Consider the following 22,674-nt stretch of genomic DNA (forward strand, 5'->3'; position numbering starts at 1 on the left):
GATCATTTGGAATAATTCTAGATTTATCAAAGCTATCCATACATGAATTGATTTTTGTCTGTTACCTGTTGATTCAGCAAAGAAGTGCCTGTGTTGGGTACTATTGGTGGTGCCACATCCCAGTGAAATCTTAAGAAAAAGAGTTCCCCTGTTGGTGGGACTTTTAAGGCACTCACATATGCACAAAGTTTTTTAAATCTTTTATTGGAGAAACAAAATTAACAAAATTGTGTAAAAGGCAAGTAAAGTAAAATACATCACATGTGCAATTAGAATAAATCACACCAGTTCAGGGTGAAGACTCCAGACCCGACTAGTTTCAGAGTTAAACAATTACTCCTTCTTCAGGGGGGAGAGAGGAGACCCTGGGTGGTGGTCTGTAGATAATTGATGAAACAAAAATCAATCAAATAAGCAAAACAGTACAGTCATGTATATATTGCAACAGTTTATACAAAAAAAGCTCAGATAGAGAAAAAAATCATGACTTACATTCTATGCAGTGATGAATAGCACTGTATACCTGCCGGTGTATGTTAAAAACAGGTGCTGTATAGGCTCTGCTGAAACCACAAGTTGGCTGTATTGATGGTATAATCCAAGTAATGAAACCTCACATACATATGTTGTAAGGAAAAAAAAGAGATTGTGCCAATCTATGGTGGATGGTCTTTGAGAGACACCAAGTAAGGACAACTGGATCTCAAATTGTGGCCGATCAGCTAGAAGGGAGAGACATGGAATCATCAGAAAAAAGGACCTTATTAATCCAATAATTTAGAGTGGCTGTATTGTTTGAGGAGGGAGGAGAAGAAAACACAATAGGAGGGAAAGTAAAAAGAAATCTAGTTTTATTGCTAGTATAATACTGGTCAAATTGCGTTTCAAAGGAAATGAAACTCAATTTTGCTCCAGGAAATGGAGAGAAACAGAGGAAAACATTTTTTTTTTTTATTTTTTTTTTTTACTTGGTTGCAGGGAGTTGGTAAATAAAACCGCCAACCCCTTGGATTTAGTATGTTTTGTTTCCTCCCATCCAACAATAATAGCCATTAGTATAAAAGAATAACCTCCAAGACCTAGGAGGAGATCTTTTGTTTTTGGGATAAAGGTTAAAATAAGGTGCAAATAATTACCTTCTTATGGTGATAAACAGCCTGGATCAAGCCAGACAACCCTCGGTGTTCTCAGCAAGCGAGCAATAAGTTCACTGCCGGGATCCGAGGGTTTATATGTGAAGTCTAATTGACTTCACAGCTGTGTTTACTTATCTGGTTTGTTTCACTCTTCTTTCGCTGATTGCCTAATGGGATCCCTGGTGCGAAGGGGCCGAACGCTCTCCCAATTCACTGACCCGGAAGTCCGGCAGGGCGGAAGTGCGGTCGGCTCCTGCGCTCCACCGGCACGTCACATGCCTCGTCAGCGTGAAACGCAGGCGGGGCATTGTGTGAGTCACCTGTTGATTCAGCAGACATTTTATTCATGCATGTTCCTGCCAGCACCCCCCAGCTCAACAAACTTTAATCCAAGAATCAAAAGAGCCGGGGGGAATTTGGTCATCAGCCAATTAGCTTGATGGATGGCAGATGGAGGAATCTACTAAACTTCTTTTGTTCAGCCCTTAGGTTGAAGAATATTAATCTATGCATGTATGGTGCAAATGTTTGGCTATGTCATGGGCAGTAAATGAGTAAGTGGGTAAAGGCAGTGGGGGACAAAGTAGAGCCTGGATGAGAGAGTACTATTGAGTGTAAAGAAACAGGTCTGTTTGGCAGTATGGAAGAATCATTTATATTTTAGGATTGCAGATTTACAAAAGGTGAAGTTGAGCAGGGATTTAACTTTATGCAACACTAGATTAACAGCATGGCTATATCTTTTAAGGCTTCTGGTGTCACATGTTTGCTGGAATTGTAGCAGTCAGGGTCTTATTCTGTATGTAGCAAGGGGAAAAAGTATGTTCACTGAGGTTGAGAGTGAGCTATTGTTGACAAAAGTGGCCAGGACAAAGGTGATATTTTATCATACAAGTAATTAGTAACGAAATAGAGAAGAGAAGAGTTAAAGTGGTGAAGGTTTCCACAGGAAACTGTTCTCCATTTGGATGGATAAGACATTGTAGATTATAGAATGTTAGATTAATGCCAGCAACTAAATTGAAGTATAATAAAAACATTTTTGCAGATTAGTGTACATTTTTAAAGGCTACTTAACTGACCTGACACGTCATTATTTCAATAATATTTGATACTTAAGGCATCAAATAGTATGTATATCCTTTAATCTCCATCAATAAGCAAAATGTTTGTAGTCTTTAAAATTATGTTTCTTTTAATGCATTATTTTACCTTCAAAAAAACATTCAATAGTAGTTTAGAGTAATATCATTTCTCAAATCGTAACTACATTTTTTAGTAGGAATATCTTGTTTGATGTAGTATCTTGTTTTCTAGTACCGGAAACACCTTTTTTTTTCAGTTACTCTGATTTATGTATAGCAAAATATAATAAAATTCTGCTGACAGCTTTTAAAATATCATACAGTTATGATAACTGAAAGATTATTACCCATTTTACTCTGTTTCTAAAGTATAAATAGAAATAACAGAGAATGTGATTTTCTTCTTAAAATTCATACATTACATTAAATAGAATAGGTTACATTATTGACCAGAAGAGGGCAGCCTTGTATTATTTAGTTTCTACACTAAATCCATTCAAGCTAGCTCTGCACTCTCCTCCCCCTGGCTCAGTGATTCACCCTCCCATCTTGCCTCACACACAAAGAAGAGCTGCTTTACATAGAAGAAAATGCTGGGGATGTGTTTTTCTATGGATGGATATTTTCATTGGTTATGAAAAGAGGAATTTGCCAGCTACAGGCATTGTGGATTACATTAGATCTATGTTCCAACAAATATCAAGGAAACACTATAAGATATGGACATCAGAGACTGCTGTCTGTGTTGGAAATGGCAAGTAGCTTTCTCCCTTCTCCTTTGTAGCTGGGGCTGGGTCTCTGGGCAGCTTCGTTATTCTATTGTGGAGGAGTCAGATCCAGGGACATGGGTAGGAAATGTAGCTCAGGATCTGGGCATAAAACATGCAGAGATTGCTCAGTGCAGATTACATTTATCATCTGAGAAATACCAAAAATATTTTACTGTAAATAAAGAAAATGGAGGATTGATTGTTAATGACAGGATTGATAGAGAGATCCTTTGTGGAGCCAGTGCGAGCTGTATGCTGCATTTAGAGGTGGTTGCTGAAAACCCTTTAGAGCTTTTCAAGCTAGACATAGAGATTCAGGATATTAATGATAACTCTCCCACATTCATGTTTGATAATTATGTTCTTGAAATTACTGAATTCTGGACAAGTCCTGGTGCTCAGTTTGCCTTAGAAATAGCAAGAGATGTGGATGTTGGTGTTAATGGTGTTAGTCAGTACATATTGAACACAAATCCTTATTTCTCATTGTCTGTAAAGAATCGTAAGGATGGCACTCTCATCCCTCAGCTAATTTTAGAGAAGGTGTTAGATAGGGAGGAAAAAGAAAAACATAATCTTATTCTCACTGCTATAGATGGAGGAGAACCGGGTAGATCGGGATCCTGTCATATCACAATTACAGTGTTAGATATTAATGACAATGCACCAGTGTTTGATCAATCAGTTTACAAGATTAAGCTAAAGGAAAATCTCTCTGTAAATACAGTTGTATTGCTATTAAATGCAACAGATCTGGATGAAGGGGCAAATGGAGAAATTCAATATTATTTTGATAGTCACACTTCGGAATTCTCAAGGCAATTATTTGAGTTAAACCAACATAGCGGAGAAATCTTTCTTCAAGGAAATTTGGATTATGAAGAGTTAAATTTTCATGAATTATCAGTAATAGCAGAAGATAAAGGATCACCCAGACTGATAGGGAACTGCCTAATTCAGATAGAAATAGAAGACGTCAATGATAATTTCCCAGAAATTTACTTCAGCTCTTTGACAAATGAGATTCCAGAAAATGCACCATTAGGAACAACGGTGGGATTAATTGATGTGAGAGATAAGGATTCTGGGAAAAATAGTGAGATACAATTGAAAATGTCCCCTCATTTGCCTTTTACTATAAGAACAATAAAAAATCATTATTCACTGATCACTGATGGCATTTTGGATCGAGAACAAATTTCCCAATACACATTTGAGGTGACAGCTAATGATTTAGGCTCCCCCGCATTGTCTAGTACAATGATTGTTATTCTCAGGGTTTCTGATGTTAATGATAATGCACCAGCATTCACACAATCTACCTATAATGCCTTCATTAAAGAGAACAGTGACCCAGGGACTCTTCTATGTACAGTGTCTGCTACTGATGTAGATGAGGGGGTTAACTCTGATTTGGTTTACTCTATAGTAGAGACCCAGATAGATGAGTCTTCTGTATCTTCTTTTGTTTATATTAATTCTAATACTGGTGATATATATGCTCAGCGTTCCTTTGACTATGAGCACATTCAGACTCTACAAATCACCATAAGAGTAGAGGATTCTGGATCTCCAAAGTTATTTTCCACTGTCCCTATCTTTATATTCATATTGGATACAAATGACAACTCCCCCACCCTGCTGTATCCGGAACACTCTGAGGATCTCATTGTCCAACAGAGGATCCCAAAATCTACAAGCGCTGGATATCTGGTGACAAAACTGACTGCAGTGGATCTAGACTCTGGTCACAATGCCTGGTTGGCCTTTAACATCATTGACCCTGGCAGTTCTTCTCTGTTCCAAGTGTCTAAACACACAGGAGAGGTCAGGACTCTGCGGGGATTTCAGGAGGCAGAAAACACAGAGCAGCAACTTGTCATCGTAATAGGTGATCATGGGGATCCCCCATTATTTACTACTGTCACTGTACTTATCAGTGTAGTAGATGAGGTTGTAATACAGAGGCCCACATCTCAAAATTTTCTCACAAACTCCAAACCACCATCAGATATGACTTTATATTTAATTGTGTCTCTTGTGGCTATCAGTTTGGTTTCCCTTGTAACCTTTATTATATTACTAGTGAAATGTCTAAGGAAGGACAGTTATGGTTATAGTAACAGCTGCTGTTTGCTTAATGAGTCCAAACCATACACCGATCAATATCAGCCAGCTCTTTTCCTGAACACAGACGGAACCCTAAAATACATGGAGGTCAGGATGGTTCCTCCAGGGGGACAAGGACAATGTTACCAAACGAATGTGCCCCCAGCTGCACAACAGAGGGATTCTACTTTTCTACAGTCTCTGGACTTTCCTCGGTTACGGGAACTCGTTAAAGACAATGATAGCTCAACAGATACAAGCTGTCTGAATAATTCAAGCAAGGTGAGTTATAATTTAAATCTACATTTCACTCATTGGAATATGGCAGACTTCAGATTTTAAGACTTTTATTTGATGTTGGAATTAGTAAAAGATGGTTATATCTTCCTGAATGAATGCATGGAAAGTTAGAGAGAGCATTCCACCTGTTTTGTGCTTTTTTTTGGTACTTAAAAGGTTCACATTTAAAGCTAGGTTATTCTTAGTATTATCCTCTTGGGCTGACATCAGGCACCAATTTTCTGTGACACTGAAAGCAAACTTCAATGTTAACCAGTATGACCAAGAACTCCCAGCCTTTCTTTACATACACAGTTATTAAGTGAGGTTAACAAGCAGCACAACCTAACTGCATCTCATAATACAATTTGGTTGACCTTTTCAGAACCACCTTTAAAGGAGAAACACAGCCAAAGCTTGTTTGGCTATACTTCTCCTGGGCATCACCAAAATGCAGCTTGCTCTGCACTCCTGCTGTCTCTCCTGCTGTCAGCTGAAATCACAGAGCAGGTCCAAGCTCTGAAAATATTATTTTGGTCAGGATACGCCCAGAAGCCTGAACCAGCAGCTAGATTGGCTTCTCGTGGCTCGATGAAAGCCTGAGCCATCTGCTCCCACCCCCTCCACAGCTCAGTGCTCCAGTGAGTGCTGAAAGGCAAAGCAGAGAGCTGGTGACTGATAGTCCATGGAACGCTGAAAACTGAGGACACTATGTGGGTATGCCCGAGCTTTCAACCCATGTGGTTAGTTTTATCTTTTTTGAACATATTACAGCTATGCTTTAAATAAGAAAACTATTTTTTTGTAATGCTTTTGCATTCAGTAATCATAGCAAATTTGCAAACAGGTCAAACAAAAAATTTAATTTTTTTTCTCATGTAATATGCTGGGCTTTTTTTATTATTTACATTTATTTTTTTTAATTCTTTGTGACAAACTGAGGTGTTTTATGAAAGATTCTTTGGCTCACTTTTTTTGGATGTTCACCCAAGCACGGCTATGTACGGCCATTCAATTGTATTTGTGGCTGTACGTTGGTTATGTGGCTCCCCAGGCACCTGAAAGTGCTGCGGATTTTATGCCTCAGCACACTGGAAATAGTAAGCATCTGTGTGCATGAGGGCTTACGTTCATTCATAAAATAGGATGTTTATGAGAAGACTAGAGATGTCGCGAACATAAAATTTTCCGTTCGTGAACGGCGAACGCGAATTTCCGCAAATGTTCGTGAACGGGCGAACCGCCATAGACTTCAATAGGCCGGCCAATTTTAACACCCACAGGGACTCTTTCTGGCCACAATAGTGATGGAAAAGTTGTTTCAAGGGGACTAACACCTGGACTGTGGCATGCCGGAGGGGGATCCATGGCAAAACTCCCATGGAAAATTACGTAGTTGATGCAGAGTCGGGTTTTAATCCATAAAGGGCATAAATCATTGAACATTCCTAAATTGTTTGGAATAAAGTGCTTTAAAACATCCAGTGTGTGTATACGATCAGGTATGATGTTGTATCGATCAGGTAGTGTAAGGGTTACGCCCGCTTCACAGTGACAGACCAAACTCTGACAGACCAAACTCCCCATTTAACGCACCGCAAACAACCACAAACAGTCCATTTGCACAACTGCAAACTCCCCATTTGCACAATGTTGGATACCAAGCTAGCCATGTCCTGTTCCTTGTCCTCACTGACGTCATTAAAGGTCTCTTCCTCCACCCAGCCACGTACAACACCAAGGGTCCCCGAAAGGTGACAACAAGCCCCCTGGGACGCCTGCTGTGGTAGGTCTTCCACCTCCTCAAAGCCACCTTCCTCCTCTGACTCCTTTTCTTCAGACTCCTCTCTCTGCGTTGCCACAGGTCCAGCAATCGATGATGACAAGGCTGCTTCTGGTGGTGATGGTGACCACAACTCTTCCTCTTCATGCTCATCTACGGCCTGATCCAGCACTCTTCGCAGGGCACGCTCCAGAAAAAACGCATATGGGATGAGGTCGATGATGTTGCCTTGGGTTTGACTGACCAGGTTTGTCACCTCCGCAAAAGGATGCAAGAGCCTACAGCCATTGTGCATGAGCGTTCAGTAACGGGGCCAAAAAATACCCAGCTCCGCAGAGGCTGTCCTCTTTTTTTTTTAATTAAAAAAATCTGTTCTTACCAGTTTAATCTCTGTTTTGTGCCCTATCAGGAGCCGGTGTATGGAATAGATTTTAGGAACCGGGAGATGGAAAAAGATGGTTGGTCGGTCCACTTCCAATTTAGGGCACTGCGCATGCGCCGTGCAATGTACTGTGCCACCCTATATGAGTGGTGTGTTAAGTAGTACTATTCTTATCAGTTTAATCCCTGTTACGTCCCCTATCAGGGGCCGGTGATTGGAATAGATTTTAGGAACCGGGAGATGGAAAAAGATGGTTGGTCGGTCCTCTTATTTCCAATTTGGGGCACTGCACGTGCGCCGTGCAATGTACTGTGTCACCCTATATGAGTGGTGTGTTAAGTAGCACTATTTTTATCAGTTTAATCCCTGTTACGTCAGGGGACATGTATCGAATAGATTTTAGACAACTGCAAAGAGTTGTCAATAGTAGGGATGATCGAACTTTTGAAAAGTTCGGTTCGACCAGAACACCCGAATTTTCCGAAAGTTCGGTTCGGATTCCAGAACCCCATTGAAGTCAATGGGACCCGAACTTCGGGAATCAAAAAACACAATTTTGAAGCCCTAAAACCCAATAAATGCCCCTAAAAAGTGCCTAGAGTTCTGGGTCATGCCCCAGGGACTATGAATCAGGCAAAAAAAAGTTCTTCAAAATTGTCGTTTTTTATAGAGAGCCATTTATTGAAAAAAAAAAGAGATTTCTTTGGATTTAGTGTCTGGGGATCTAAAAAGTGTACCTGTGAAGCTTCAGCTCTGTAGCATGTCCAGAACCAGAAAAAAAACAGATTACTTTTCTTAGAATTTCAGTAGCGCAGGGATGGTGTTACCCTTTTGTTTCAGGCGTTTTTTGGGCGTTTTTTGAAGGCGTTTGGAGGCAGGCATGACATCTGAACTTCTGTATAAGGATATATATATATATATGTATACCCCTAACCCAAAATCTGCATAGTGGGGCCACCCTGACATGGCAGAATTCGGTCACCCTGGTATGGCAGTCAGAGTCAGCTAAACTACATTATGGTCACCCTGAAATGGCAGAGTTCGGTCACCCTGGTATGGCAGAGTCAGCTAAACTACACTACGGTCACCCTGACATAGCAGAGTTCGGTCACCCTGGTATGGCAGTCAGAGTCAGCTAAACTACACTACGGTCACCCTGACATGGTATAGTTCGGTCACCCAGGCATGGCAGAGTTAGGTCACCCTAAACTCTGGTCACCCTGACACTTAAAAGTATCCCTACAGAAACTAGATAATTGAATCTAACTTAAGTGGTATATAGTACCCTAACTACACTGCATATCCCTTTCCTCACACTAAAAGAACAGCTCCATACAGCAGGAGAAACACACATGCTTCCACTCTCTTCAAAAGCCTCTGTATTACAGTGCTAGAGGTTAGGCAGGGCTATATTATTTACTGGGGGGCTTATTCACTCCTGATTGGCCTCTGGACCCCGTAGTCACTCCAACCATGTTCCTAGCAGACTCTTGCCCCCTTCATTGGCTTTTACTGACGTTTCTGGGCCAATCACTGGCTTTTAAAGCTCACTTCCTGACCCATTGCATTTTGGGTGGTTCTGGTGACCGAATTCCGAACTTTTACCGCAAAAAGTTTGGAATTCGGCCGAATTTCGAACACCCAATGTTCGAGTCGAACCGATGGCCGACCGAACCGTTCGATCATCCCTAGTCAATAGTTGACACACTCATGACATAAATTGTATTCCTCTATGTGTCATTCTTGGTGTAGTGATGACTGTGCTCGTGTGCACGTTTGGGAGATTGCAGGCCATGGCGGTTTTTCAAAGCCTATGGTCGTGCTGAGGTAGTTCAGTGACAGTTAAGTAACCCAGAAAACAATGATTCTGCAGTGTGGGCCAATTGTTGGCCTAGTAGGCTTTAATGATCACCTTAGATGATCACAAAGAAAATTAATGTTTTTTTCTATGAAAAATTATCCAGCCCATCGCTTTTGGTCTGTTCACAATGAAGCAACGACCTCATCATCTGGGGTGTACCAACATTTCCAACACACTCATAGAGGTGATCGCTTCATTGTGATACGCAAGCCCCTTCACCACAACAAGGTAACGATCACGAAGGGGAATTGACACATGTATGTGCCTTTTTTTGTTTTGTTTTTGCAGCCACAGTGCAGCACCAGAGGCCAGAGAAATTAGGCATGTACACATGCCTGAAAAATTTGGTATTGTTGCAGCTGCTGCTGTAGCAGCGGCCGGAAAAATGTATGTTTTCCAGGCAGAAAGTGCACTAAAACATTGCGGCTTGAAATCTAGTTGGTGGCGGAGAAGTCACGCAAGTCATCCGGCATGCAGAGATTAAATACAGCAGCGTGTGGACCATTTTTAGCCCAAGGCATCTCATCAGGCCTTTTTTAGTCAAATGCATCCCCCACTGTCAGTCCCTTCGGGATCCATGCCTCATTCATCTTAATAAAGGTGAGGTAATCTAGACTTTTTTGACCTAGGCGACAGTGGTCAGATGGACCCTTGCCCCAACACTGTGTGCCAGACATGCCATGACTTCCTTTTCCACAATAGAGTACAGGTTGGGGAATGCCTTTAGTGAAAAAAAATTTTGGCCGGGTACTTTCCACTGCGGTGTCCCAAAAGCTATATATATATAAAAAAAAAAGCAGACTGATGTACCAGCCCATAAAAGGGCTTTTTGGGGTGCTGTCAGGATGCTGTCCTTACAGCAGATGGGTCTTTGAGGACTGGAGTGGACACAGAACACTGGCCTATCTATTATTTCAGCAGCAGCAGCAGCAGCACACTAACTCTCTGCTCTAACTAACACTGCAGCTTCAGAATGAATCTAAGATCGATGCTGTCCTTGCTTTTTTATAGGAGGTGTGAGGGTCTGGGAGGGAGGGTATGCTGATTTGCTGGAATGTGTCTGCTGACTGTGAGGTACAGGGTCAAAGTTTGCTCAATGATGACGTATAGGGGCGGACCAAACATCGCATATGTTCGCCCACCGCGGCGAACGCGAACAAGCGATGTTCGCCTGGGAACTGTTCGCCAGCGAATAGTTCGGGACATCTCTAGAGAAGACCACCAAAAACTTTAAATTATTAGGAAAATCATAAGTATTGTAGACTGTGTTATTCCAGCAATCTTTTTCCTATTTCAGATATATAAAAAACTTTTTTATACTAATGAAAGCTGCAAGTGTACACTAAATTAACAACCGGTATGTTCAGGCTGTCTGCAAGCATCTTTCTGTAAACAGTATTTCATAAGTCTCCATGGATAGAATCGGCACCGCTACCTATCATGATTGCTTATTGCGATTAGTACTTTTGTTAATCTTACATGTAAGAAATGGACCCCTTCCAATTATACTATTTTCTGGTTCTTCTGACCGCATCACTTAGTAATTAGTTACTGTTACTCTTAGTTTGTGCCCTGTGTATGTGTGGTTTTTTTTTTTTTTTTAGCTGTTTCAAGTAGTTGTTTTGTTACTGAAAAAAAAAAAAAAAAAACTAAAGACATTTCTGTCAAGTGTAGCGCATGATGTATATGTATACATATTTGTACTTTACATACAGTGTATGTTGCAGGTTGAACTTATTTGGGATAACATTTGTAGCAATATTTCTAGGCATTGAGCCTGGTGTGGGTCTGCCATTGTTACCGGAGACACTTTCAACACATTTAAGTTGTGAACCCAAGTGTGAGAACTGAGACAATGACCATTCCGGCATCTTGGTTTTGTTTTGTTTATTTTATATTGGGGATGGAAATGAGTGGGATACTCCTCTGGCTCAACTAGGTTTAACTGGGACACTGTACAAAAAATGCCTATTGGCGCTGTCTTGGCGCCAGCTGAATGCCGGTCAACGCTTCCTGGCGCTTGAAGATACTAATCTGCTCTAAAGTGCTAGAACTTCGACTTTAACTTGCTTGTTAACTCAGAAGATCCAGAACTGTGGTACATTTGACTCCTGACACTCTGTTTAGCTCTGAAGTCCAGTGAACAACTCCATCCAGCCCTTCACTGACTGAGGTAGCTCCTTGTAACTGCTTGTGCTGCTACAACTCTTAAAACTGTACACTTTACACTGTACACATTAATTCTTCAGGGCCCAACTGCTGGTGCCCCCTTTAACCCTTCAGGGTCCTCTGACTAGGCACCCCCTTTACCACTAGCTGACTCCTGGATCCCTGGAACCTTCTCCGGAGTGGTCCCCTTTACACTAGGCAGACCCCCAGGGGCAGTTCACAGTACTCATGACCTTGGAAGGCTTTCCTGGAACTGGACCCCCCTCTTTCTCCGCTGGTTCTCGGCAAACCGGATCCCCTCTGCAGCTCAGCTCACATTCTGCAACCCTCAGGTAGCCACCCGAGACTCCTGATCCTTCTGACAGGAGGAGAGACAGCCGTGCTCTCCCTCCTGGGACTATGTTTCCTGCCAAAGACGGTGTGTCATGCGCTCCCTTCAAACTTATACCCACTCCCAGAATCCTCTTCGGCAAAATCTGCCTTCTGGGGTAGATACAGGCTTGAATGTATCTCTGATTGGGTTTCCTCCATGGAGCCAGTGGGGAGACTCCCCTCTCAGCAGACACACCTAGGAGACATGACAGCCAAGCTGAAAATCATGGCCCTGCTGTTACCTAGCACCTACCTGGTAGGGTGCTACACATTCATTTTAACATGCCGATTTTTTGTTTTGGGGATTTTGGTTTCTTAAAGTAGTATTAAACCCAAAAGCAAACATTTATTATATTGCAGCTTACCAATTCTTAGGTGTGGTGGCTGTATTCGTTTCTTTTTTTAGGATTTCTTTCCTCTATTTTTATCTGGTGATCCGACCTGTAAGTCTGTTGATTTTTAACAAAAAAGCCCTCTTGCAGGTACATGGGTAAAACAGACCATTTAACACTGGCAGCGATGCTTACAAAGATCAGATTTTTTTATTTATGTAAAAACTTTATTCAAAAGGGAAAAAAAATGTGTGACTGCTTGTAAAGTTGCTTGTAAAGTATTAGCTGGAGTTCAGTTTCATTTTGTTAGTATATTTAACTCTGCTAGTATTTCTAACACTCTCCTTCCCCAGACTGATAATGCTGCTGTCTAAATCTGCCCCCTGTGCTCCTTCATCCAGTATGGTGTCTGTGTTGTACAGGAGGTGTGTTACTAGCCAGATTACCAGGAAAAAAAAGCCAAAAAAATAAAAATAAAAAAATACAGCCACTACATCTAAGGATTGGTAAACTGGTATACTGTATATTACATTTTTGGGTTTAATCCCACTTTAATGTTAATTTAGCTAATCTAATTGAAAACTGCAACTTTATAACTTGTTAATTTACACAGTACACATCACATACAATATGTTCCTGATACAAACTAATCTCTTACCATCCTAAAGTTTTGGAGTCAGCTAAAGATAAAGTTGTTGATAGGCAACACTATCTTATTTCACTAAAGCACTAAATGAATGCATAAACCCAGCTACGTTCTATAAGGAACATTATACTTCGGTAAAGAACTTAAGTGCATTTTATAATACTGGGTCAGGTCAGTGCTTCATGAAACCTTTTATTAGGAAAAAGTACGTCAAAATGATGTTGACACTAGTTGAGATTAGCCTGGGGTCATTAGAGAGGTGCTACTGCAACAATATACTCAGCAGTCCCTTCTTTTTTCAAATATTAAAACGTTGTACTTAACCACTTTAGCCCCCGGAGGATTTTGCTGCTTAATGACCAGGCCCTATTTTGCGGACAATTGCACGGCCGCACGACGCTGTACCCAAATAAAAATGATGTCCTTTTTTCCCACAAATAGAGCTCTCTTTTGGTGGTATTTGATCACCTGTACGATTTTTATTTTTTGTGCTATAAACAAAAATAGCGACATTTTTGAAAAAAAAAACCAACATTTTTCACATTCTGCTATATACCATTCCCAAAAAAATTAAAAAAAAAATGTTTTTTTAACATTTTAGGCCGATTTGTTTTCTGCTACATCTTTTTGGTAAAAACAAAATCGCAATAAGCGATTGGTTTGTGCAAAAGTTATTGTGACTACTAACTACGGGAAAGATTTATGTAATTTTTATTGTTATTTTTTTTTTTTACTAGTAATGGCAGCAATCTGCGATTTTTTGTGGGACTGTGACATTGCGGCGGACAGATCGGACCCCTAACTGCCATTTTTGACACTTTTGGGGGTACCAGTGACATTACTACAGTAATCAGTGCTAAAAATATGCACTGTTACTGTAATAATGCCATTAGCAGGGAAGTGGTTAATACTATGGGTGATCAAGGGGAAAAATGTAAGCCTAGGGGAGTTATTCTAACTGTGGGGGAGCGTGGCTTGTGAAATCATCACAGAGACATGTGATCCTATATAACAGGATCACATAGCCTCTGTGATCACTTCAGGGAGAAAGACGGATGGCTGTGTTTACATCAGCCGCCCGTCCTTCTCTGTCAGCGGGGGGAGTTTGCGAGAAGCCGGCGGCCATCTGAGCCGCCTGTCACAGGCACTGGCTCCCCGGCTGACAAGCAGGGGCTGTAGCGTGCCGCCGGCTGCACGCGCTTGCCCCCTAGAGTCTCCTGAGCGAGCGACATAGTACTACGTTGGTTTTGCCCAGAATACATCCAACTAATATGTCCCAAATTATGTTTGTAACTTGTGCATCCTCCACAATTCTGCACCACCCCTAACTCCTTCAAATCCATGGTAATGGTACTTACCCTTGATAAACAAGTTATATTGGGCCCTAATCATTTTCTAAAAAAAAAAAATGGATATTGTAATTTTACTTTTTTTATTTACCCATGATTAAACAAACAAAGAGTAGTACATTGCTAGTCATCCCTGCATTTTAACATGTTGTTAATCTGACAAGTACTGTGCAATAGAGCCCTGATTAGTGGAGATTGTTGACCTTCGCTCTCCCTATATGAGTGCTGCTGTGCAGGGTGTTTTTAGGATGATCAGTGCTGAAAAGCTGCTAACATAGCATTTGATCTCTCATACAAAACAAACAAATGCAAAACAAATTCTAATGTGTTTAGCTGATAATGCATGTGTAATGGTCCTGTTTGTGATCATGTATACTATCGCATATTGAAAGAAATTGTCAAGCTAAATTAAATAAAAATGTTTCAATCTACTGTACATATCTGATTCTTTCAAGCAGGTGTTATAATAAACATATAGTTATTATAAAGGTTTTCTTACAGGTTAATATACAGTAACTAGATTTAATTAACAAACCATATATAACAGGAGTAATATCGATAATGAAACCCAATATTACACGTTCAAGGTATTAAAATAAATGACAACGTGTATAATTTAATCTCTAGCCAAGTAATTGTCTAGCAATACATTTGTTTAATTTTCAAAGTTATATTTCTTTTGCTACCATTGTTTTACTCTCAACAGGTCATCCAGATCATCAGCATATATATTTAAAATAATATAATTCCCAAACAAATATAATGTAAAAAGATAAATACTTAAAAAAACAAATATTCATGAACTAGAAGAGTATCTAATACTAATTTAATTCTCAAAATATATAAACAAAATAGTGTTAAAAATGCAATACAGTATTTTCCTGATTTTTTTTACCTTGAATTGGTAGATGAAGTTCACATTATGGCCAGAAGAGGGCAGCCTTGGCATATTTAGAATTTTACAGCAAGATCAATTCTAGCTAAGCCTGCACTCTCCTCCCCCTGGCTCAGTGATTCACCCTCCCATCTTTCCTCACACACAAAGAAAGGCTGCTGTACAGAAAAGATAATGCCCTGGATGTTTTTCTATGGATGGATTATTTTTTCAATGTTAGGAAGAGCATTTTGACAGCTAAAGGCATTGTGGATTACACAGGATCTATGCTCAATCAAATACCAAGGACCTATCTTAAGATATGGACATCAGAGACTGCTGTCTGTGTTGGAAATGGCAAGTAGCTTTCTCCCTTCTCCTTTGTAGCTGGGGCTGGGTCTCTGGGCAGCTTCGTTATTCTATTGTGGAGGAGTCTGATCCAGGGACATGGATAGGAAATGTAGCTCAGGATCTGGGCATAAAACGTGCAGAGATTGCTCAGCGCAGATTACATTTATCATCTGAGAAATACCAAAAATATTTTACTGTAAATAAGGAAAATGGAGGCTTTACTGTTAATGACAGGATTGATAGAGAGATCCTGTGTGGATCAAGTGTGAGCTGTATGTTGCATTTAGAGGTGGTTGCTGAAAATCCTTTGGAGATTTTTAGTCTAGACATAGAGATTCAGGATATCAATGATAATTTCCCCACTTTCTTAATTAATGATTATATTATTAAAATTACAGAAGTGTTTACCAATCCTGGTGCTCAGTTTGCCTTAGAAATAGCGAAGGATTTGGATGTTGGCATTAATGGTGTTAATCAGTACACCTTAAACACAAACCCTTATTTCTCATTATCCTTAAAAAAACGTATAGATGGCATGCTCATTCCTCAGCTGATATTAGAGAAAGTGTTAGATAGGGAGGAAAAACAAGAACACAGTCTTATTCTCACTGCTATAGATGGCGGAGAACCGGCTAGATCAGGAACGTGTCATATCACCATAACAGTTTTAGATATTAATGATAATCCACCAGTTTTTAATCAATCAATTTATAAAATCAAGCTGAAGGAAAGTCTCCCTCTAAATACAGTTGTATTGTCATTAAATGCAACAGACCCGGACGAGGGGGCAAATGGAGAAATTCAGTATTATTTTGATAGTCACACTTCTGAATCCTCAAGGCAGTTATTTGATTTGAACCAATATAGTGGAGAAATCTTTATAAAAGGAAATATAGATTATGAAGAGCTGTATCTTCATGAATTATCAATTAAAGCAGAAGATAAAGGATTACCCAGTCTGATAGGGAATTGTCTGGTTCAGGTGGAAATAGAAGATGTCAATGATAATCCCCCAGAAATTTCTTTCACCTCCTTAATGAATGAGATTCCAGAAAATATACAAATAGGAACAACTGTGGGAATAATTAATGTGAGAGATAAAGATTCTGGAAAAAATGGAGAAATACAATTGGATATGTCTCCACAATTACCATTCAAGATCAGAACAGTTAAAAATCGTTATTCACTGATCACTGATGGGAATCTAGATAGAGAAAAAAATTCCCAATACACTATTGAACTGATTGCTACTGATTTAGGCTTTCCGGCTCTGTCCAGTAGCACAATTGTTAGTCTCAGGGTTTCCGATGTTAATGATAATGCTCCAACATTTACACAATCTACCTATAATGCCTTCATTAGAGAGAACAGTGACCCAGGGACTCTTCTATGCACTGTGTCTGCTACTGATGCAGATGAGGGGGTTAACTCTGATCTGGTTTATTCTATAGTAGAGACCCAGATAGATGGATCCTCTGTATCCTCTTTTGTTTACATTAATTCTAATAATGGTGAAATATATGCTCAGCGTTCTTTTGACTATGAGCACATTCAGACTCTACAAATCACCATAAAAGTAGAAGATTCTGGATCTCCAAAGTTATTTTCTACTGTCCCTCTCTTTATATTCATATTGGATACAAATGACAACTCCCCCACCCTGCTGTATCCGGAAAACTCTAAAGATCTCATTGTCCAAGAGAGGATCCCAAAATCTACAAGTGCTGGATATCTGGTGACAAAATTGACAGCAGTGGATCTGGACTCTGGTCACAATGCCTGGCTGGCCTTTAACCTAATTGACCCTGCTAGTGCTTCACTATTCCAGGTGTCTAAACATACAGGAGAGGTCAGGACTGCACAAGGTTTTCAGGAGATAGAAAAGACAGAACAGCAACTAGTCATCTCTATCAGTGATCATGGGGATCCTCCATTATCTACCACTGTCACTGTAGTTGTCAGTATAGCAGATGAGGTTTTAGTAGAAAGACCTAAATCTGGAGATTTCCTCATAAACTCTAAATCACCATCAGATATGACTTTATATTTAATTGTTTCTCTTGTGGCTATCAGTTTGGTTTCCCTTGTGACTTTCATTATATTACTGGTGAAATGTCTGAGGAAAGAAAGTTATGGGTATAGTAGCAGTTGCTGTTATCTTAGTGAATCTGACACCAAATCATACATGGATCAGTATCAGCCGGCTCTTTTCCTAAACACAGATGGAACCTTAAAATACATGGAGGTCAGGATGGTTCCTCCAGGACAAGGACAATGTTACCAAACAAATGTGCCCCCAGCCCCACAACAGAGGGATTCAGCTTTTCTACAGTCTCTGGATTTTCCTCAGCTACGGGAACTAGTTAAAGACAGTGATAGCACATCAGATGCAAACTGCTTAAATGACCCAAGCAAGGTGAGGTATTCTTATTATTATTTACAATTTAGTTTTTATTTTAGTTCATAGCTTCTAATGCAAAATTGTGGGCAATTATCAATATTGAAGGTCAAAATGTAATGAGATTTTAGACCCAATTTTAAGTTTCCACTACCTGATAAGGGAACAACCCCACTGTGTCTCACAGTGCAGTGTGGTGAGCTCCTGATAGATGCATCCCTGCATTGTTGGGGATATGATGTGGGCATGTGCTTGCATACAGAATTTGAAAGGTTTAAAATCATGCTAATACTACATTAAAACTTGCTGGTAGTACTACAAAGCATTGGTTGTTTCCATCTTTTTCCACATGTGGTTATCTTATAATTCTAAAAGGGTATGTAAACAGTTTATTATTAATGTCTGCCTAATGCATTTGTCTTACTGGGCCCCTTTTGGTCTGTTAAATGTGCCATTTAGTTAGTTTTGTTATATTTGTTAACCTGTTGATCTTGGCAGAAATCTTGAGTTGACTGTTACTGATTTAGGCTCTCCGGTTCTGTCCAGTAGCACTCTTGTTAGTCTCAGGGTTTCTGATGTTAATGATAATGCTCCAACATTTACACAATCTACCTATAATGCCTTCATTAAGGAGAACAGTGACCCAGGGACTCTTCTATGTACAGTGTCTGCTACTGATGCAGATGAGGGGGTTAACTCTGATCTGGTTTATTCTATAGTAGAGACCCAGATAGATGTATCCTCTGTATCCTCTTTTGTTTACATTAATTCTAATAATGGTAATATATATGCTCAGCGTTCCTTTGACTATGAGCACATTCAGACCATACAAATCACCATAAAAGTAGAAGATTCTGGATCTCCAAGGTTATTTTCTACTGTCCCTCTCTTTATATTCATATTGGATACAAATGACAACTCCCCCACCCTGCTGTATCCGGAACACTCTGAGGATTTCATTGTCCAAGAGAGGATCCCGAAATCTACAAGTGCTGGATATCTGGTGAAAAAACTGACTGCAGTGGATCTGGATAATTGTCCCAATGCCCGGCTGTCCTTTAACCTCTTTGACCATGCCAGTTCTTCACTATTCCAAGTGTCTAAATATACAGGGGAGGTTAGGACTGTACAAGGTTTTCAGGAGACAGAAAAGACAGAACAGCAACTAGTCATCTCTATCAGTGATCATGGGGATCCTCCACAGGGCAGCCATCAGGGGGGGACAGCCCGTACACATGTAGGGGGCCCAGGTGTTCCGAGGGGCCTGGCTGACCAGGCCCCAACCAATGAGACCGAGTTGTTGCTGCTGTAGTAACTAGCAATTGCTAAAGCATGTGGGCTGCAGAGTAAGCCGATGCAGCTGAAGGGATGTCTCTTTGCTGGATTGCGCTGTCTCTTTGCTGAAAATATGAGGCTGTCTCTTTACTGGATTGGGATATCTCTTTGCTGAATATATGAGGCTGTCATTTTACCAGATTGGGATGTGTCTTTACTGAATATATGAGGCGGTCTCTTTACTGGATTGGGATGTCTCTTTGCTGAATATATGAGGCCATCTCTTTGTTGGATTATAATGTCTCTTTGGTGAATATCTGAAGCCGCCTCTTTACTGGATTGGGATGTCTCTTTGCTGAATATATGGGGATGTCTCTTTGATGGATTGGAATCATTTTCATTTATTAAGTTGTAAGAGTGTTAAAATAGAAGTGGGTGCACTGAAGGACTCAGTGGGATGGCCAGTAGGCGGATTCGGTGGGATGGCCAGAGGGCGGGCCCTGCGGAATGTTGGTGGTCAGGCCCAGAGGGGCCCAGGCCTAAAGCTGTGTAAGGGGTCCCGAAATTTCTAATGGCTGCCCTGATCCTCCATTATCTACCACTGTCACTGTATTTGTTAGTATAACAGATGAGGTTGTAGTAGAAAGACCTAAATCTGGAGATTTCCTTGTAAACTCCAAACCACCATCAGATATGACTTTATATTTAATTGTTTCTCTTGTGGCTATCAGTTTGGTTTCCCTTGTGACTTTCATTATATTACTGGTGAAATGTCTGAGGAAAGAAAGTTATGGTTATAGTAGCATAAGGTTAATTTGTGGAGCGTTTAAATTTAAAATGCTAAGGTAGGTCCCTGTATTTCAATAATACATGTCCGTAGTAAATCATAGCAATTTATTGTAGAAAAATCATATGTGAATACATAACCGTTCAGATACTAATCATGTGCATTGTGTAACCAGTATAAACAAGATACAAGACATACAACATAAAACAATTAACAGGGTACCGGCCGGTGCATAGTAAATATCATCACAGGGGTGAAATGTATCAAAAGGATATAAATAAATAATGCAGGTGGTGTACACCACAATAGGTGCTTCCCTGTGATGTGTTCCTGTAGACCGCCGGTGCGACCACGAGAGTTCCAGACGCGGATGGCGGGCGGAACTGACTGAAGTGAGGCAACCGGGAACGGCATCTACACCATCAGCGGAGGATAGGAATCGGGACTATCTTATCACAGGACGGAGGTCAGGTAAGTGAGGCATCGCGCAAGTAGGCAGACTACTTTACAAAGGGGTGAAGCATCAGCCAATTGGCTGACAGAGCGTTTGGCTGCAGTGTTAAGACTACAGAGGCATTTCCTCCACCAGACAGCCTTCAGCACTCCGAAAGAACACTCTGCATAGTCCCCACCCGATGCTACCAAACTAATTTGCCCCCAGCCCCACAACAGAGGGATTCTGCTTTTCTACAGTCTCTGGATTTTCCTCAGCTATGGGATCTAGTTAAAGACAGTGATAGCACATCAGAAACAAGCTGCCTAAATTTCCCAGGCAAGGTTAGGTATTCTTATTAATATTTAAAATTTTCTTTTTATTTTAGCTCGTAGCTTCAAATGAAAAGTTGTGGATAATTATTAATACCAAAGGTCAAAATTCAATGAGATTTTAGACTTAATTTTAAGTTTCCAGTACCCAATAATGGAACAACTCCACTGTGTCTCACAATGCAGTGTGGTGAGCTCCTGATAGATGCATCCCTGAATTGTTGGGGATATGATGTGGGCATGTGTTTGCATACAGGATTTGAAAGGTTTAAAATCATGCTGATACTACATTAAAACTTGCTAGTAGTACTTCAAAGGTTGTTTTCAGCTTTCTCCACATGTGGTTCGCTTAAAATTCTGAAAGGGTATGTAAACTCTTTAAAATCAATGTCTGCCTAATGTATTTGCCTTATTTGGCTCATTTTGGTCTGTTAAAAGTATCACTAAAATGGTTTTGTTATATCTGTTTAACACCTGTTGATCTTGCCAGAATTCTCATGAGATTAACTTCTTGTGTTCTCTGCCTGTGCTGAATGTTATCAGTTACATTTTTCACAGATATCTTTGAGGAATATAGAACCACACCCTGTGTGTTATGGGGAAGAGGAGAAGGGCGGCATCCTATAGTCTTACCCTATTTTTGTTGTTCTGATACAGTAGCTTGAGTGAGTGCAGTTATCCTATGTCTGTAAATGCTGTAAGGGCACAAACAGGGGCAGACACATGGTTACAATCCTCATCCCCTTTATTTAATTATATGGTAGAAGTATCATACTTCTACTTCTTCATACTTCTACTTCTACATACTAAAGGGTTTAGCTCCAGGAGTTATGCCATGTTACGTCCATTTGTTTGAAAGTCTTCCCCTCTGGGGCTGCGGTCAAGTGGATATTGATGGGGGTCCATTTGAGGAGTGTGAGGAGGCATTGCAGGCGGTACACAGCAGTTGCCTCGGCTCTATATTCTATTAAGGGCCCACCTCACCCCAGTAAGGCTATTTAAAATGGGGATAAGAGAGAATCCGGTCTGCTCTAGATGTGTCAGAGACCATGGTAACTTAATTCAACCTTTATGGCATTGTCCAAAGTTACACCTTTTGTGGATGGGCGCTCTCAAAACCATTAGTAAGGTATTTCAGGTCAGCATCCAGGCAGATCCTAAACCCTGTATACTGGATATATTGGATAATCTCCCAATTGATGTTATTTCTAAACAAGCCACTGGTAGAGCACTCTTCCAGGCTCATAAACTAATTATCAGGCATTGGAAAGATGTTAATCCACCTTCGTTAAAGGTATGGATTGCTCAGATGGGAGACATGTTACGCTTAGAGAAATACATCTTTCAACGCAGAGGTTGACTGGATAAATTTGATTAATTAGGGTCCCTGTGGCTAGATACCCCAGGTTTTTCTCCAGTTGATTTAATATTAACATGACTACTTGTTTAAATTAAGGTTTGTGAAGCCTCTGATGGGACATTTGGGTTTTGGGATTCCATAAAGCAGGGATCCTCAAACTACGGCCCTCCAGCTGTTGCGGAACTACACATCCCATGAGGCATTGTAATACTCTGACATTCACAGACATGACTAGGCATGATGGGAATTGTAGTTCATGAACACCTGGAGGGCCGTAGTTTGAAGACCCCTGCCCTAGGGCATCCATAGGGAGATTTTTCCAATGGGTCGTCGCTTCTTCCTGGGATCCTAGTAAAAACTTTACCCTAGAGCAGGGATCTCCAAACTATGGCCCTCCAGCTGTTGCGGAACTACACGTCCCATGAGGCATTGGAAAACTTATTACACAGTCATGACTGAGCATGATGGGAATTGTAGTTCCTGGACAACTGGAGGGCCGTAGTTTGAAGACCCCTGCCATAAAGAATGTGGGAAGTAATATGGATGTCATGGTTTTGTGGATACGAGCGGTGGTATCATTGCAGTTTGGTA

General features: G+C 40.6%; 1 protein-coding gene and 1 pseudogene across 19 annotated transcripts in view; both read left to right on the top strand.

Annotated features, from left to right (window-relative positions):
• The window catches only part of LOC309553369 (protocadherin gamma-C5-like), a 764,755-nt gene that overhangs the window by 502,458 nt on the left and 239,623 nt on the right, over positions 1 to 22,674 (top strand). The window lies entirely within an intron of this gene.
• Positions 2,791 to 3,497, top strand: LOC309553373 (protocadherin gamma-C5-like; annotated as a pseudogene). The gene has a single exon. The product of its transcript is annotated as a protocadherin gamma-C5-like (transcript).

This window comes from Pelophylax lessonae, assembly GCF_965119305.1.
Source record: "Pelophylax lessonae genome assembly, chromosome: 4".
In the NCBI taxonomy this organism is placed as follows: Eukaryota; Metazoa; Chordata; class Amphibia; order Anura; family Ranidae; genus Pelophylax; species Pelophylax lessonae.